Here is an 18,181-nt window from a genome sequence, read left to right as displayed (position 1 = left end):
TCCCTAAAATAAGGGGAATGTGTACAAAAAGTGCCGTAATTTCTAAACAGTTCACTCGACATGGATGAAGATACGCTCAAATGAAAGCTGACAGTCTGCACTTTAACCTCATAGTCATTGTATCATTTCAATTTCAAAGTGCTGGAGTACAGAGCCAAAACAACAGAAAATGTGTCACTGTCCCATTACTTTTTCGAGCTGACTGTATGTGAAACACCTACATACAATTTCTATTTATTATAACCCACGTAATAAATCACATGTCCTGTTCCTGCAGGATTATTTTCCCGCTGTAGCAAACTGGCTCAAATCAAGATCCTACATCTGTACCCGGTCTTCAACCTCTTCAACTGTAGCTTCTCTACTCCTCAAGGGAATGTTCTGGGGACTTGTACATTATTTACACCCTCCTTCCTACCCCATGCTGTTGATATCAACATTCCAGGCATTATACATCTCTGTTGTCTTGGAGCTCATCTGGAGACGCTTCCAACATCCTGTCTATATGCATTCCAACATCCTGTCTATATGCATCCTCTTGGTGTACTCAGCGGTTCACCAGGCAGGCATGCGACTTCTCATGCATTTCTGTATTTCTCCTTCCTGTTTACGCCTTTAAATAATCAGCCAGCGGAATTGGGATACAGGGCACACAACAGGGGATCTGTGTGTGTGTGTGTGTGTGTGTGTGTGTGTTTCTCCTAGGAGAAACATTCTTAGCGTTCCCGGCCGGTCGGTCGCTCGGTAGTGTTCCTCATTATCAGTAAGGTCTCTGTCTACTACAGCTCATTAATACCTCTACACATGAGGGAACGCACACATTTAGTTCAAACTTGTTTTAATTATGTGGCAAATCCATATGGACACTTCAACAGGCCAAAACCACACAGACTATTGGCAAAGACCATCTTCAAGAGTTCAGACCCAATCCGTCCCTAGGCTTAGATGAGTGAACACAGCCTTTCAGATGGATTCATTAGACGAGAAGGGAAGATGAAAGACCGGTTGAAGTCATGACATGGCCAAAGGTGAGACAAATCAACCCAGATCCACTTTAAGTCAATGCTTTTTGTGTTAATACGGCCTAAACCGTTCTACATCCTCTAAAGATCAAAGAGATGGAGAAAGGATCTCTTAATCGTAGCTGAAGTCCTCTGAAGTAGACATTATTGCAACAATCGCAGCCACCCAGGTGTTTTGGGATGGCTGGTAGGCCGCAATGAATGAACTGAGAGACACCTCACTGGAGAATCTCAAGCATTTCACGGGTGACAGAACTCTGGGGATATGAGCGACGCTAAGCTAGCTATGAGTATCTGTCACCTGCTACATACATATCACTGAAATTCATTAGGCATATATTACAATTACTATATATTACTATATTACAATCACTATATTACAATTACTATATATTACTATATTACAATCACTATATTACAATTACTATATATTACTATATTACAATCACTATATTACAATTACTATATATTACTATATTACAATCACTATATTACAATTACTATATATTACTATATTACAATCACTATATTACAATTACTATATATTACTATATTACAATTACTATATATATTACAATTACTTTATATTACTATATTACAATCACTATATTACAATTACTATATATTACTATATTCCAATCACTATATTACAATTACTATATATTACTATATTACAATTACTATATTACAATTACTATATATTACTATATTACAATTACTATATATATTACAATTACTCTATATTACTATTACAATTACTATATATATATTACAATTACTATATATTACTATATTACAATCACTATATTACAATTACTATATATTACTATATTACAATCACTATATTACAATTACTATATATTACTATATTACAATTACTATATATATTACAATTACTATATATTACTATATTACAATCACTATATTACAATTACTATATATTACTATATTACAATTACTATATATTACAATTACTATATATTACTATATTACAATCACTATATTACAATTACTATATATTACTATATTCCAATCACTATATTACAATTACTATATATTACTATATTACAATTACTATATTACAATTACTATATATTACTATATTACAATTACTATATATATTACAATTACTCTATATTACTATATTACAATTACTATATATATATATTACAATTACTATATATTACTATATTACAATCACTATATTACAATTACTATATATTACTATATTACAATCACTATATTACAATTACTATATATTACTATATTACAATTACTATATATATTACAATTACTATATATTACTATATTACAATCACTATATTACAATTACTATATATTACTATATTACAATTACTATATATTACAATTACTATATATTACTATATTACAATCACTATATTACAATTACTATATATTACTATATTACAATTACTATATTACAATTACTATATATTACTATATTACAATTACTATATTACAATTACTATATATTACTATATTACAATTACTATATATATTACAATTACTTTATATTACTATATTACAATTACTATATATATATTACAATTAATATATATTACCATATTACAATCACTATATTACAATTACTATATATTACTATATTACAATCACTATATTACAATTACTATATATTACTATATTACAATTACTATATATATTACAATTACTATATATTACTATATTACAATCACTATATTACAATTACTATATATTACTATATTACAATTACTATATATTACTGTATAACAATTACAATATATTACTATTTTACAATTACTTTATATTACTATATTACAATTACTATATATATATTACAATTACTATATATTACTATATTACAATCACTATATTACAATTACTATATATTACTATATTACAATTACTATATATTACTGTATAACAATTACAATATATTACTATTTTACAATTACTATGTATTACTATATTACAATTACTATATATATATTACAATTACTATATATTACTATATTACAATCACTATATTACAATTACTATATATTACTATATTACAATTACTGTATATTACTGTATAACAATTACAATATATTACTATTTTACAATTACTTTATATTACTATATTACAATTACTATATATATATTACAATTACTATATATTACTATATTACAATCACTATATTACAATTACTATATATTACTATATTACAATTACTATATATTACTGTATAACAATTACAATATATTACTATTTTACAATTACTATGTATTACTATATTACAATTACTATATCACAATTACTATATATTACTATATTACAATTACTATATCACAATTACTATATATTACTCTATTACAATTACTATATGTTACTGTATAACAATTACAATATATTACTATTTTACAATAACTTTTTATTACTATATTACAATTACTACATATTACAATGTTACAATTACTATATATTACAATGCTACAATTACTTTCATGTACTTTGAAAAGTGAGCCGGTGATTTGAATACAAAGACATGCAAAGATGTCACAGAATGCTGAGGAAAAGTAGCCGGATGACAGTACAGTACAACATTGTTTTCTGTTTATTGAAATGCTACATGAACAGACGAAGCGTGATTTCTGGAAACTTAGGCACACGTCTACAGTCTCCTTAGAGACTGAATCAAAGCGTTGTTGTTGTTTTTTGTTATTTCACAACTGGTGTCCATATCCAAGAACAATCTCTCTCCCCCGCTGACATTTCATGTGAACAAGTAATTAACAAAGTGAGACGCTGTAGGCTGGATAGGCGACTCAGAAGTTCGACACAGAGACACAGCTGAATATAGACAACTCCTGCAACTACCTTGGAATAACAAACGACCTGGCTCAAATACGGGGATCGGTTTTTGCAGTTTTCCCAAAAAGAACAAGGGTTTAAAATGAATTCAGTAGAATACATTCATCTTCCTTACAGGCGTTAATGGCTCAGTGCAGAGTTTCCCCCAAGCGGAGTGAGAACCACTGTTGAGACGTGCGTCAACAATCCCTTTTGGTTTAAGTCTGTACATGGACCACAAGACTATTTCAAAGTTTACAATAGAGCATAAGGATATCTTTACTTTTTTAAATTTAACTTACATGGAAATCATGTTCACAGAACAAAAGTGGTGTATTTTTGGTGGAGCACGGTATAGTAAAGTTTGGGAGCCATGGCTCAGAGGTTACACATTAATGACTTCCCTGTGGGGGAGCCATGGCTCAGAGGTTACACGTTAATGACTCTCCCGTGGGGGAGCCATGGCTCAGAGGTTACACGTTAATGACTTCGCTGTGGGGGAGCCATGGCTCAGAGGTTACACGTTAATGACTTCCCCGTGGGGGAGCCATGGCTCAGAGGTTACACGTTAATGACTTCACTGTGGGGGAGCCATGGCTCAGAGGTTACACGTTAATGACTTCACTGTGGGGGAGCCATGGCTCAGAGGTTACACGTTAATGACTTCACTGTGGGGGAGCCATGGCTCAGAGGTTACACGTTAATGACTTCACTGTGGGGGAGCCATGGCTCAGAGGTTACACGTTAATGACTTCCCCGTGGGGGAGCCATGGCTCAGAGAATACATGTTAGTGACTTCCCCGTGGGGGAGCCATGGCTCAGAGGTTACATGTTAATGACTTCCCCGTGGGGGAGCCATGGCTCAGAGGTTGGAACTGACAAGTGACTCCCCAGAGAGTCAGGATGATTCAGTACTCTGACACTTTCTGGGGGGGGAAACCACTTCCAGTCCTACTCGTTGGCATTACATTGAAACAATGACATTTGAAATAGTGTGTAGTTTGAATTTGAGAGTCTAATAATCATAGACTCTGCATGCTGCAGTATAAAACAGAACTGAACCGAGGACTGTCACAGGAAGAGACAGGAAGAAACTAAGAGAGAGTGAACAGAAAGTGATGGAGAGAGAGGGGGAGATAAAGAGAGAGAGAGAGAGAGAGAGAGAGAGAGAGAGAGAGAGAGAGAGAGCTAGAGAGAGAAATATGTTCTGCTTTGATTTCAAATTACAGAACTCACATGACCCCATTTTTTAAATAAAAATAAAATAACGTATTTACATGTTCAGATGAGTTACTTTAACCTGCAGGATACACATGAAAGGCTGCAACCCAACATGAACCGCACTTAATCTTCCACCAAAAAGCTATTTGTTATTGAGTACGGCGGGGTTATGGTTTGAGACCAGGCTCAGTGTGACTGTGCTTCAAGGGACTTTTATTCACATTTTAGAGGTGTTGGCCGTGTGATGTGGAAGGAGAAGGGAGAAGCAGCAGGGAGCTTTATTTCTCTGTACCAGGGTGTGTGTGTGTGTGTGTGTGTGTGTGTGTGTGTGTGTGTGTGTGTGTGTGTGTGTGTGTGTGTGTGTGGTCGAGGTTCTCATTATTGAAATAATAAGCTGTGCCAGCACCACCTGCCAGGAGAGATGTACACACACACACACACACACACACACACACACACACACACACACACACACACACACACACACACACACACACACACACTCTTCTTCCCAGAGAAGTCACAGCAGCAAAGATCACCCCAAGATTAAGTTGAGGAGCTCAAGCTCACGCTGTGTGAAAGTCTGTGTGTAGTCCGCAAAACAAACAAGCTCCTTCATTCTCTATTTCTCTCTCTTTGTCCTAAAGACACACACACACACACACACACACACACACACACACACACACACACACACACACACACACACACACACACACACACACACACACACACACACACACAAACACACACACACACTAGCACACACACACACACACAGACATACAAATAAATACACACAAACACACACACACACACACGCAAAAACACACACACACACAGACACACACACACACTGTTTGAGGAAGCAGGTGTTGCTGAAAACAGGGTGAGGGTGGTACTTCCAGGGGTTAACAGCTAATGTGACCCTTATGCAATGTTGCCATGGTGACTCACACAGGAAGCGGCGCAGGTCCTAATCCAGGCACTTGTCATCTCCCGTCTGGATTACTGCAACTCGCTGTTGGCTGGGCTCCCTGCCTGTGCCATTAAACCCCTACAACTCATCCAGAACGCCGCAGCCCGTCTGGTGTTCAACCTTCCCAAGTTCTCTCACGTCACCCCGCTCCTCCGCTCTCTCCACTGGCTTCCAGTTGAAGCTCGCATCCGCTACAAGACCATGGTGCTTGCCTACGGAGCTGTGAGGGGAACGGCACCTCAGTACCTCCAGGCTCTGATCAGGCCCTACACCCAAACAAGGGCACTGCGTTCATCCACCTCTGGCCTGCTCGCCTCCCTACCACTGAGGAAGTACAGTTCCCGCTCAGCCCAGTCAAAACTGTTCGCTGCTCTGGCCCCCCAATGGTGGAACAAACTCCCTCACGACGCCAGGACAGCGGAGTCAATCACCACCTTCCGGAGACACCTGAAACCCCACCTCTTTAAGGAATACCTAGGATAGGATAAAGTAATCCTTCTCCCCCCCCCTTAAAAGACCTAGATGCACTATTGTAAAGTGGCTGTTCCACTGGATGTCATAAGGTGAAAGCACCAATTTGTAAGTCGCTCTGGATAAGAGCGTCTGCTAAATGACTTAAATGTAAATGATGTAAATGTGACTGGCTAAACAGAACCCTCTGGTTTGGGTGACACTTTGACAACTCACTATTACTCATAACCTATCAGCAGAAAGTATCATACGCTTTGACTAACTTGCACTGAGTCTCAGTGATGCCAGCGAGGTAAAGCACTCTCTCTCACTTTCACTCTCCTATTGCTGTAACACACCTGGGCTAGGAATTCATACCTGATACCATGGTCTGCTAGTGTTATAGAGAGGACAAAGAGAGAGGGAGGGAGGGAGGGAGGGAGGGAGGGGGAGAGGGGGAGGGAGAGGGATAGAGAGAGAGAGGGAGGGAGATACAGCGGGAGAGAGAGAGGGGGAAAGAGAGAGAGAATTAGAGAGCGGATGGAGAGAGAGAGAGAGAGAGGGGGAGGGGGAGGGAGAGGGAGAGAGGGGGAGATAGAGAGAGGAGGGAGAGAGAGAGGGAGAGCAAGAGAAATAGGAAGAAAGAGAGGGAGAGAAGAGAGAGAGGGGTGGAGAGAGGGAGAGAGGGTGAAAGAAAGAGAAGGATAGAGTGAGGGAGGGAGAGAGAGAGTAAGAAAGAGATGGAGAGTGATAGGGAGGGAGGGAGGGAGAAAGAGAGAGAGAGAGGGAGGGAGAGAGAGGGAGAGAGCGAGAAAGAGAGGGAGAGAGCGAGGGATGTAGAGAGAGAGAACGAGAGGGAGGGAGAGGGGGAGGGAGAGAGAGACACCCATCGAGTAAATCAGAGGGGGAGAGGGAGAGAGTGAGATAGAGAGGAAGGGAGAGAGAGAGAGAGAGAGAGAGAGAGGGAGACTGAGGGATAGAGGGAGAGAGGCACACATCGAGTAAACCAAAGTGTGTTTCTTAAATTAACATGTTGTCCCAGTTACCCTAAACACACATAGCAGTGAAACACTTAGCCAAGCTTACTAAACGAAGTGTTTTTGTGTGCGACAGAGGGAAAAACTGCACCGTAGTAGGAGTGTCCTGTAGCCTGAGGTAGGGAACGCTATTAGCTTGTTTTGTGAGTAGTGTGTTATCTGAGATGTGTAGAAAACTTTTGCGAATAGCAACTCTTTCTCTGGACTCACACCTGAACGAACACACACATTGAGGCAGACACACACCGTTCCTTTAATTACACAACACTCCAACCACAGCCAGACTCCCGATGGTGAAGCGTTTTGCTTCATGGTTTATCTACTCAGGTGAGATAGATAAGGGCTGATTAACTTCCTCCCTTTCAGTAGCAGCAGTCTACGGCCCGGGATTCAAACCAAAACCACAACGTGCCGATATCTGTGGCCTTTACCTTGAACGCATTCTCTGAAAACGCGGTTACATTTCCTTATAAAGCTGCATTGTCTGCAAGGATTGGATACCGGCTCAGGCAGGCAAATCTCCACACTGACAGGTTTTGTCTGAGGTGGTTGTGTCTAAGAGGAGAATGTCTCCAAAACTGTTTCAGATGTCTGGACCTAAAGGTTTCACTAGCCACACAAAATCTGTTTTGTTCATCTGAAACAGGCCAGTGTCCTTGACAGCTTTGATTAAATGAGTGTGGTGTCTCTCCAGGGTTATCTGGGACCATCCAGAGTCGGGAGAGTGACAGTGTTTAATGGCTCGCGAATATCTTTCAGCTTAAACACACTTTCCCCTTCTCTCATCCCCTTTCTCTCTCTCTGTCTCTCTCTCTCTCTCTCTCTCTCTCTCATCCCCTTTCTCTCTCTCTCTCTCTCTCTCGCTCTCTCTCGCTCTCTCATTCAATATATCTCGTTCTCTCTCTTTCGCCTCCTTCAGTCTCCCCCTGTCACATACACACAGAGACCCCACATTCTCACACACATAGCGGCTTACATAACAACACTTTTTACGTAAAGTGTATCCTATCTGTCCCTTGTCATAACCCACAGCCACTGGCCTATGGCCTAGTGGAACCCACAAAGCCTGTGTGGTTACGTCTGTCTGTCAGTTAGCAGGGCCAAGCCAGGCTTACCCTGCCAGTCTTTCTCTGCTCTGCCCCCTGCTGCTCTGTCCTCTCCTCTTCTCCTATAAAGTCATCACGTCCTCCATCAACTCACACAGAAGTTTAACACTGCATAGGACATGAAGTAGAAGCATCAGCTGGAGAGCAATTACCTACCAGCATGCCACGTGTCAGGAGGTCCTCTCTCTCTTCCTTGCCTTCACTCTGTCTCACCCCTTTCCCTTGCTCTGCCTCAGTCTCTTTCTCTCACTCTCCCTCTCTCTCTCTCTAACTCTCTCTCTCTCACAAATTCTCTGTCTCTTTCTCTCGCTCTCTCTCTCTAACTCTCTCTCTCACAAGTTCTCTGTCTCTTTCTGTCTGTCGCTCTCTCTCACGTTCTCTCTCTCCTTCTCTCTGTCTTTCTCACCTTCTCTCTCTCGCGTTCTCTCTCTCTTTCTCTCTTTCCCTCTTACGTCACCTTAGCGCTGGATTCAATCCGTATCACAGAAGATCTGCATTAAAATGTAAAGGTAGCTCAGGCTGCTGAGAACCACGAGGTTGTGAGTTCAAATCAAACATGTTGAAGAAGAATCCCTGTTTAAATTCACATACAGTGTAATCAGTTAAATCAAAGTGTGTTGTGACATTCCACAGACACCCTAACGACTTGTTTGCAGGGCATCGTGGACATCTTTATCCACACGTGAAAGGTTACGTGAAATATCATCACATGCGAAGTGTTCCAAAACCACATGTGAAATAACATTTTCATGTGATTTTTCCACATGTGAAATCATGTGTTTTATTCCCCGTAAGGGCAGTGTTGACCGTGAATGCAGTCTTTATATTATCTTGATATTTATACATTATCTTTTACATTTGAATCCAGCGATAACATGGCACTTACGTTATACTTCAGCAATACGGATTGAATCCAGCCCTTAGTTCCAGGCAGAGGTAAGGAGTAGCAGTCTGATGGGGTCCAGATGTGCCTTTCAAAACCACAGGAGAACAAAACTATCTGCTTTGATACACATAAGCACACAGACACAGACACAGACACAGACAAACACAGAGTCACACAGACACAGACACAGACAAACACACAGTCACACACAGACACAGACACAAACAAACACACAGTCACACACAGACACAGACACAGACACAGACAAACACACAGTCACACACAGACACAGACACAGACAAACACACAGTCACACACAGACACAGACAAACACACAGTCACACACAGACACAGACACAGACACAGACACAGACACAGACAAACACACACACAGACACAGACACAGACACAGACACAGACACAGACACACACAGGTGGTGGTGGTGGTGGTGGTGGTGGTGATAGTATGACAGCAAAATAAAATGGACAACCGGGTTACTCTCGCAAGTAATCACACACCCACACACGCACATACTCGGGTAATTTTCATGTGAATAGCAATATTTATTTGGATCCAAAAAATAAGAACCCACGTATTCTAGAGGTTGTGACATAGATATAAATATATATAAATATAACACACTGTACATAGAGTGATACAGTACATCAAAAATAAACACACATTCATAAATAATGAATGAAATATAAAACAGACCATGCCTGTCACTCATCCCACAGAACTATCTTCCAGACCCGTCTCATCCCTCCCTCTGATTCTGTCATCTGAGGTTTTTACCCAGCCCGTTCTGCATTCATGTACTGTATATCATTTGGTAAAATGTGTGACTATACTTAACTTTTGTGTGGTTTTCGGGTCTGTGGGACCCATTTTCTATGTTTAGTAAAATAAAAATTATACAATTAATATTTTTTTCAACCTGAGACTCATTGGCTCATTTTATGTGAAGACCATGTAAGATAACACATTTTCATTGAGTGCTGTTCACCCCCCTACACACTGTTCACCCCCCTACACACTGTGTACCCCCTACACACTGTTCACCCCCTACACACTGTTCACCCCCTACACACTGTTCACCCCCACACAATGTGTACCCCCTACACACTGTTCACCCCCTACACACTGTTCACCCCCCACACCCTACACACTGTGTACCCCCTACACACTGTGTACCCCCTACACACTGTTCACCCCCTACACACTGTTCACCCCCTACACACTGTTCACCCCCTACACACTGTTCACCCCCTACACACTGTTCACCCCCTACACACTGTTCACCCCCTACACACTGTTCACCCCCTACACACTGTTCACCCCCTACACACTGTTCACCCCCTACACACTGTTCACCCCCTAAACACTGTGCACCCCCTACACACTGTGCACCCCCTACACACTGTGCACCCCCTACACACTGTGTACCCCCTACACACTGTTCACCCCCCACACACTGTGCACCCCCTACACACTGTGCACCCCTACACACTGTGTACCCCCTACACACGGTGTACCCCCTACACACTGTGCACCCCCTACACACTGTGCACCCCTACACACTGTGTACCCCCTACACACTGTGCACCCCCTACACACTGTGCACCCCCTACACACTGTGTACCCCCTACACACTGTGCACCCCCTACACACTGTGCACCCCCTACACACTGTGCACCCCCTACACACTGTGTACACACCCCCTACACACTGTGTACCCCCTACACACTGTGCACCCCCTACACACTGTGCACCCCTACACACTGTGCACCCCTACACACTGTGTACCCCCTACACACTGTGCACCCCATACAACTGTGCACCCCTACACACTGTGCACACCACCCCCTACACACTGTGTACCCCCTACACACTGTGCACCCCCTACACACTGTGTACCCCCTACACACTGTGTACCCCCTACACACTGTGTACCCCCTACACACTGTGCACCCCCTACACACTGTGCACCCCTACACACTGTGTACCCCCTACACACTGTGCACCCCTACACACTGTGTACCCCCTACACACTGTGCACCCCTACACACTGTGCACCCCCTACACACTGTGTACCCCCTACACACTGTGCACCCCCTACACACTGTGTAGCCCCCTAGTACCAGCAGCCATCCCCAGTACCAGCCCTTCAGCAGCCAGCCCCAGTACCAGTACCCCTTCAGCAGCCAGCCCCAGTACCAGCCCTTCAGCAGCCATCCCCAGTACCAGCCTGTCAGCAACCAGCCCCAGTACCAGCCCTTCAGCAGCCAGCCCCAGTACCAGCCCTTCAGCATCCAGCCCCAGTACCAGCCCTTCAGCAGCCATCCCCAGTACCAGCCCTTCAGCAGCCAGCCCCAGTACCAGCCTGTCAGCAGCCAGCCCCAGTACCAGCCTGTCAGCAACCAGCCCCAGTACCAGCCTGTCAGCAGCCAGCCCCAGTACCAGCCCTTCAGCAGCCAGCCCCAGTACCAGCCTGTCAGCAACCAGCCCCAGTACCAGTCCTTCAGCAGCCAGCCCCAGTACCAGCCCTTCAGCAGCCAGCACCAGGACCAGCCTGTCAGCAACCAGCTCATCAGCAGCCTGTCAGCAGCCAGCCCCAGTACCAGCCCTTCAGCAGCCAGCCCCAGTACCAGCCCTTCAGCAGCCATCCCCAGTACCAGCCTGTCAGCAACCAGCCCCAGGACCAGCCCTTCAGCAGCCAGCCCCAGTACCAGCCCTTCAGCAGCCAGCCCCAGTACCAGCCTGTCAGCAGCCAGCCCCAGTACCAGCCCTTCAGCAGCCATCCCCAGTACCAGCCCTTCAGCAGCCAGCCCCAGTACCAGCCTGTCAGCAACCAGCCCCAGTACCAGCCCTTCAGCAGCCAGCCCCAGTACCAGCTTGTCGGCAGCAAGCCCCAGTACCAGCCTGTCAGCAGCCAGCCCCAGTACCAGCCCTTCAGTAGCCAACCCCAGGACCAGCCTGTCAGCAGCCAGCCCCAGTACCAGCCTGTCAGCAACCAGCCCCAGTACCAGCCTGTCAGCAGCCAGCCCCAGTACCAGCCCTTCAGCAGCCAGCCCCAGTACCAGCCTGTCAGCAACCAGCCCCAGTACCAGCCTGTCCGCAGCCAGCCCCAGTACCAGCCCTTCAGCAGCCATCCCCAGTACCAGCCTGTCAGCAACCAGCCCCAGTACCAGCCCTTCAGCAGCCAGCCCCAGTACCAGCCCTTCAGCAGCCAGCCCCAGTACCAGCCTTCAGCAGCCAGCCCCAGTACCAGCCCTTCAGCAGCCAGCCCCAGTACCAGCCATTCAGCAGCCAGCCCCAGTACGAGCCCTTCAGCAGCCAGCCCCAGTACCAGCCCTCCAGCCCTTCAGCACCCAGCCCCAGTACCAGTCCTTCAGCAGCCAGCCCCAGTACCAGCCCTTCAGCAGCCAGCCCCAGTACCAGCCTCCTGACTAACAAGGTGTAGTCTGTGTTTAATTCAATTATGTATAAAAAAAACAGTTTGAGATCGTTGCGAGGGTTATTCGCCAGTGGTTGTGTGAAGAAATGGGCTTCCTGGGAAAATGTTGACCGAGGTTGCAACAGTAACGAAGGAGGGCGAGGCTTAGCGAGCGAAGGGTCAATTGTCTCCTGTGATGTCTGAGATTTTAGTCCTTGGATGAACCTCTGTATGCGGGAGAGATATGACAGTCCCCCTCAGGCTCTGGTTAGAGAGGACTTCTTGATTAACATTGTGCTCACACAAACACACAAAACCTCTTCGGTCATATCTTATTAAAGCAGCCACAATACCTTGGAAATGTTTACAGGTGTAACCTGTAGGCTACGCTTCAGAAGATCATAGATAAACATACAAGTATGCTGGAAGTAATGTGAGTGTGTGTGTGTGTGTGTGTGTGTGTGTGTGTGTGTGTGTGTGTGTGTGTGTGTGTGTGTGTGTGTGTATAAACTTCTGACCTTGTAACTACATGTACCCAAGACCAACATTCTAGCAACATGGTCACAAATTTTGTGTTTTTAGAAAATATCAAACAAAGAGCTACAAACATTAAACATTTACCAACCTTGTACACACGCACGCACACACACACACACACGCACACATGCACGCACACACACGCACGCACACGCACGCACGCACGCACGCACGCACGCACGCACGCACGCACGCACGCACACACACACACACACACACACACACACACACACACACACACACACACGCACATGTAAACCATCTCAGTGTATGGATATCAACAGCTAAAAAGAGTATCAAGTAAGGTTTGACCTCTGGGTTACAAAGAGGTCAGCCAGATTAAGTTCCTGATAATCCGAGGCCTGTATGGAACAACACCTCAGGTACGTGCATTGGCCAGAGAGAGATGGTAAGATTATGCATTGACAATTTAACCTATTGCTTAATCCGTGTTATTCTCTGTGTTGGGTGGATTTCAGAAGGACCAGAAATGGAGCTAAAAAGTGTGTTTACTTAAAAACTCTGTTCGAGGTGCACTGAATTTGAAAAAGCTTGTAGAGTAAAATTACAAATGTTTTTTGAAAGCAGAAATGTATGTTGGTTCAGCTATATGCCCAAATGTTGACCATCCTATTGCAGCTTGTTGCCGTACAATTGTAGATGAATCAACAAACTCTGCTCGATGTGAGTCATCCATAAATAAGCTAACACAAAGCGTCCGTCTAAATTAGTCTACAGGGAGGTGAAAGCTTCTGACTTAAAATAGACAGAGAAGAAGAAGAGGACGAGACAGAGAGATGAAGGATAACGTCTGCACCGATAACCGAAGAGGTATTCACAACTTTTCATACGCTAGACACATATTCACTATTTATCACTGTGCAAGATAAATACAGTATGTATGAATATTTCTGTAGATGTGTCTTTAATTTGTATTCACTAATGTTTAACATTTTACTGCAACACTAACGTTATGGAACACACTAATCCAACATAGAAGATAGTGAATTGGAGAGAGAGACTGAACTGAAAGAAAGCAAACCCTCTATTCCTGCAACACTAACGTTATGGAACACACTAATTCAACATAGAGGATAGTGAATTGGAGAGAGAGACAGGACTGAAAGAAAGCAAACCCTCTATTCCTGCAACACTAACGTTATGGAACACACTAATCCAACATAGAGGATAGTGAATTGGAAAGAGAGACTGAACTGAAAGAAAGCAAACCCTCTATTCCTGCAACACTAACGTTATGGAACACACTAATCCAACATAGAGGATAGTGAATTGGAGAGAGAGACAGGACTGAAAGAAAGGAAGAGTTCGTTAGAAAAGCCCTCTATTCCTGAATCCAGATGGGTTCATCCTCCGTCCACCTACATCTATCGGTAAATAGTCCACCCAATTTTACCTACCTCATCCCCATACTGTTTATATTTATTTACTTTTCTGCTCTTTTGCACACCAGTATCTCTACCTGCACATGACCATCTGATCATTTATCACTCCAGTGTTAATCTGCAAAATTGTAATTATTCGCCTACCTCCTCATGCCTTTTGCACACAATGTATATAGACTCTTTTTTTTCTACTGTGTTATTGACTTGTTAATTGTTTACAACTGTGGACTGAGCACAGTTGAGTTTGTCGGGCTCTGAAGACTAGAGGCTTCAATCCGTATTCCAGTTCATCTAATGTATACGACTATGCCCAGTGACAATGTCTTGTGAAAGACTTACGTATGGCCTTGTGTTGACTAAGTCAGTAGTTCTCAATTCTCTCCTCAGTGACCCCCAGCTCTTCCAGTACCTTGCACACCTGATTTAACTTGTTCATAAACACAATAATAAATCCTATGGAATTTTCACAATGTAATATGGCTGTTAATTCACATTTGTCTACAAATTAATAATTGATACTTGTCTCCATCCCAACCAAAAATGTATGTTAAAGAATAGGGCTAAATCAAATCAAACTTTAAATGTACTTAAATTACATTAATCCAACATTACAATTATTAATTTGGAATCAAAGTCAGACTAAGTCGGTGGCACAGATGGAACTGTCCAAGCAGTAGATAAATCTCCTTTAAATGTTGATATTTGGTTGCTTTGACAACCAAACACAATTCAATATCACTGAATATCACAACATTTAACCCTCCTGTTGTCTTCGTTGAATTTTAATTTATTCTGTGTTCCCGGTCCAAAATGACCGCCCCCATTATAGCTGCTTATAAATCCATAATAATACATATAGTATCACCTAATGTTGTGTTAGTTATTTTTGTCAACTTAAGTTCTTGTGAACATTACAAGTTTTAAACTTTAAACTTAAAGAAAATAATGTATGGATTAGTTTGACTATAACAAATACTCAGATGAAACAGAGGAAACAACAGATTACTTTGTGGCAAAATTGAACAAGGATATTTGTTTTGAAACCATTTCACATTTTTAAATAGGTGCACAAAATAACATCTGTTGTGTTCCCGGTCAAAACTGACCAGGATGATTGTATTAGTAAAGAAAGGACAGGCCCAAACTACACATGAAAACTTTAAAATATTACAAAATTAATGTCTGAACACATTAAAGAACAACAGTAACAATAACCGTATTATTAACAATAGCAAAAACATTCAAATGTTCACAATTTGTCAATCAGTGGTGGTTCCATTTTGTGCTGTTCTCATGCACATGTTGGACAACACGCGGCAGTTGCTGCCTTGCAAATATATGCACTGTATTTATGGAGCATAATGCTCATTTTGACATCTCTTGGTGCACACAGATTGCACGGCTTCCTTTTGTCTCTTCTGTCTCTGGCGGCCGTAGATCTTGCTTCTGGCCCTTGTATATCTCTCACCAATCCAGCAGAGGATGGTGTTGGAGGAAGGTGTTGGCGCCATTAAATGAGGGGTGCCACCATGGCTTTCCCCAACTCTTCTAGGAATAGTTTCCTCTTGAAGAATTTCCCCTGCTTCCAGCCTGGATTCAACCACACCACAAACACGTTGTTGGCCCGACACATCTAGGGTGTTGAAGATCACCTCCATGTGCCGACGGCATCCACTTACAAGATTATGTGCCAAAAAGTGCAACAATCAGTAAATAAAAGAATGAGTAAATACAAGTGATAGTTCATATCTTGCATAGTAATGTGAAAAATTGCATCAAAGCGTTCTAAAACAACACATCTAAAACATATTCAAATTGATAGAATTGACTCCATATTGTTCACAAATTCAATGAGCATTTCACCAAGCAACAACATGTCCTATTTTTACAGTGAAGATAAAACAATCTGGTCATAGAAAAACAAGTATGAGACTTGAAAGATAAAAAGTAACATACCTTATCAAGGTTGTCAACTCCTCTTCGTTCCTGTTGTAATCCAGGACAGCGCTAGGCTTCGTGTCCTCCTTGGTACTCACAGCGGCATTACTGTGCAGAGTTGTCATCAGGAGCACATTCTTCTTTTTCTTCTGGCAGTAGAACACAAAAGTGTTAATTATCCCTGTCCTTGGTAGTGAGTAAGGCAGGAGGCAACTCAGGGTTGCCAACTCACCGTCAGCAGGTTCACCCTGGTTCCTTTCGGGAACACCATCATCAGGTTCACCCTGGTTCCTTTCGGGAACACCATCAGCAGGTTCACCCTGGTTCCTTTCGGGAACACCATCAGCAGGTTCACCCTGGTTCCTTTCGGGAACACCGTCAGCAGGTTCACCCTGGTTCCTCTCGGGAACACCGTCAGCAGGTTCACCCTGGTTCCTCTCGGGAACACCGTCAGCAGGTTCACCCTGGTTCCTCTCGGGAACACCATCAGCAGGTTCACCCTGGTTCCTTTCGGGAACACCATCAGCAGGTTCACCCTGGTTCCTTTCGGGAACACCGTCAGCAGGTTCACCCTGGTTCCTTTCGGGAACACCGTCAGCAGGTTCACCCTGGTTCCTTTCGGGAACACCGTCAGCAGGTTCACCTTGGTTCCTCTCGGGAACATCATCAGCAGGTTCACCCTGGTTCCTCTCGGGATCACCGTCAGCAGGTTCCAGGCATAACTTGTCCTGGCATCACATTATGCCCATATCTTTATTCCATATTTAGACAGTCTGCTTGGCATGTACTGTTTGAATGGGCAACGACCAGAAGCTCATCCACTGTGATTATAGATGGGTTGGGTTATATATGAGTGGCAGGCGCCCCAACCACTTGTGCCAAACCTCTCTGATCGCTGCCAGCTTGTCTTGTTGGCGGCGGCCTGGTCTTGTATCACGGTTGTTGAAGCGAATCACCCGCGACAACACGTGAAATGTCTGGAGTGACACAGGGGCACGAAAAAGTGCCCGACCAGCCTCTGTACGCCATAAACTGGTGGTAGATTTGTTTCTGGATCTGTACACAACAGCCAAAATCAAGAGAGCCATGTGTGCTTGGACGTGTGTCTGGTCTACTGCCTTTCAGTTGTCTTTGTAAATGCGTCTCCCCTCCAAGTTGGTCATGTTTATCACTAATGTTTCAATTGACTCTGTCAGGATCAGTTCGAAGCAGGATTTTATGTCATCAACCCTGGATATGGTGTATCTTGTAGCCCTGGGGTCATCCTGATAACATTTTCAGCCGACAGCCGACCTCTCCTCTCAGGTGGGTATGAAGACCAGGAAAAATTCC

The sequence above is a fragment of the Oncorhynchus nerka genome, linkage group LG23 (genome assembly GCF_034236695.1).
Source record: "Oncorhynchus nerka isolate Pitt River linkage group LG23, Oner_Uvic_2.0, whole genome shotgun sequence".
NCBI classification, from domain to species: domain Eukaryota; kingdom Metazoa; phylum Chordata; class Actinopteri; order Salmoniformes; family Salmonidae; genus Oncorhynchus; species Oncorhynchus nerka.
Note: the sequence above shows the minus strand (reverse complement) of the source record.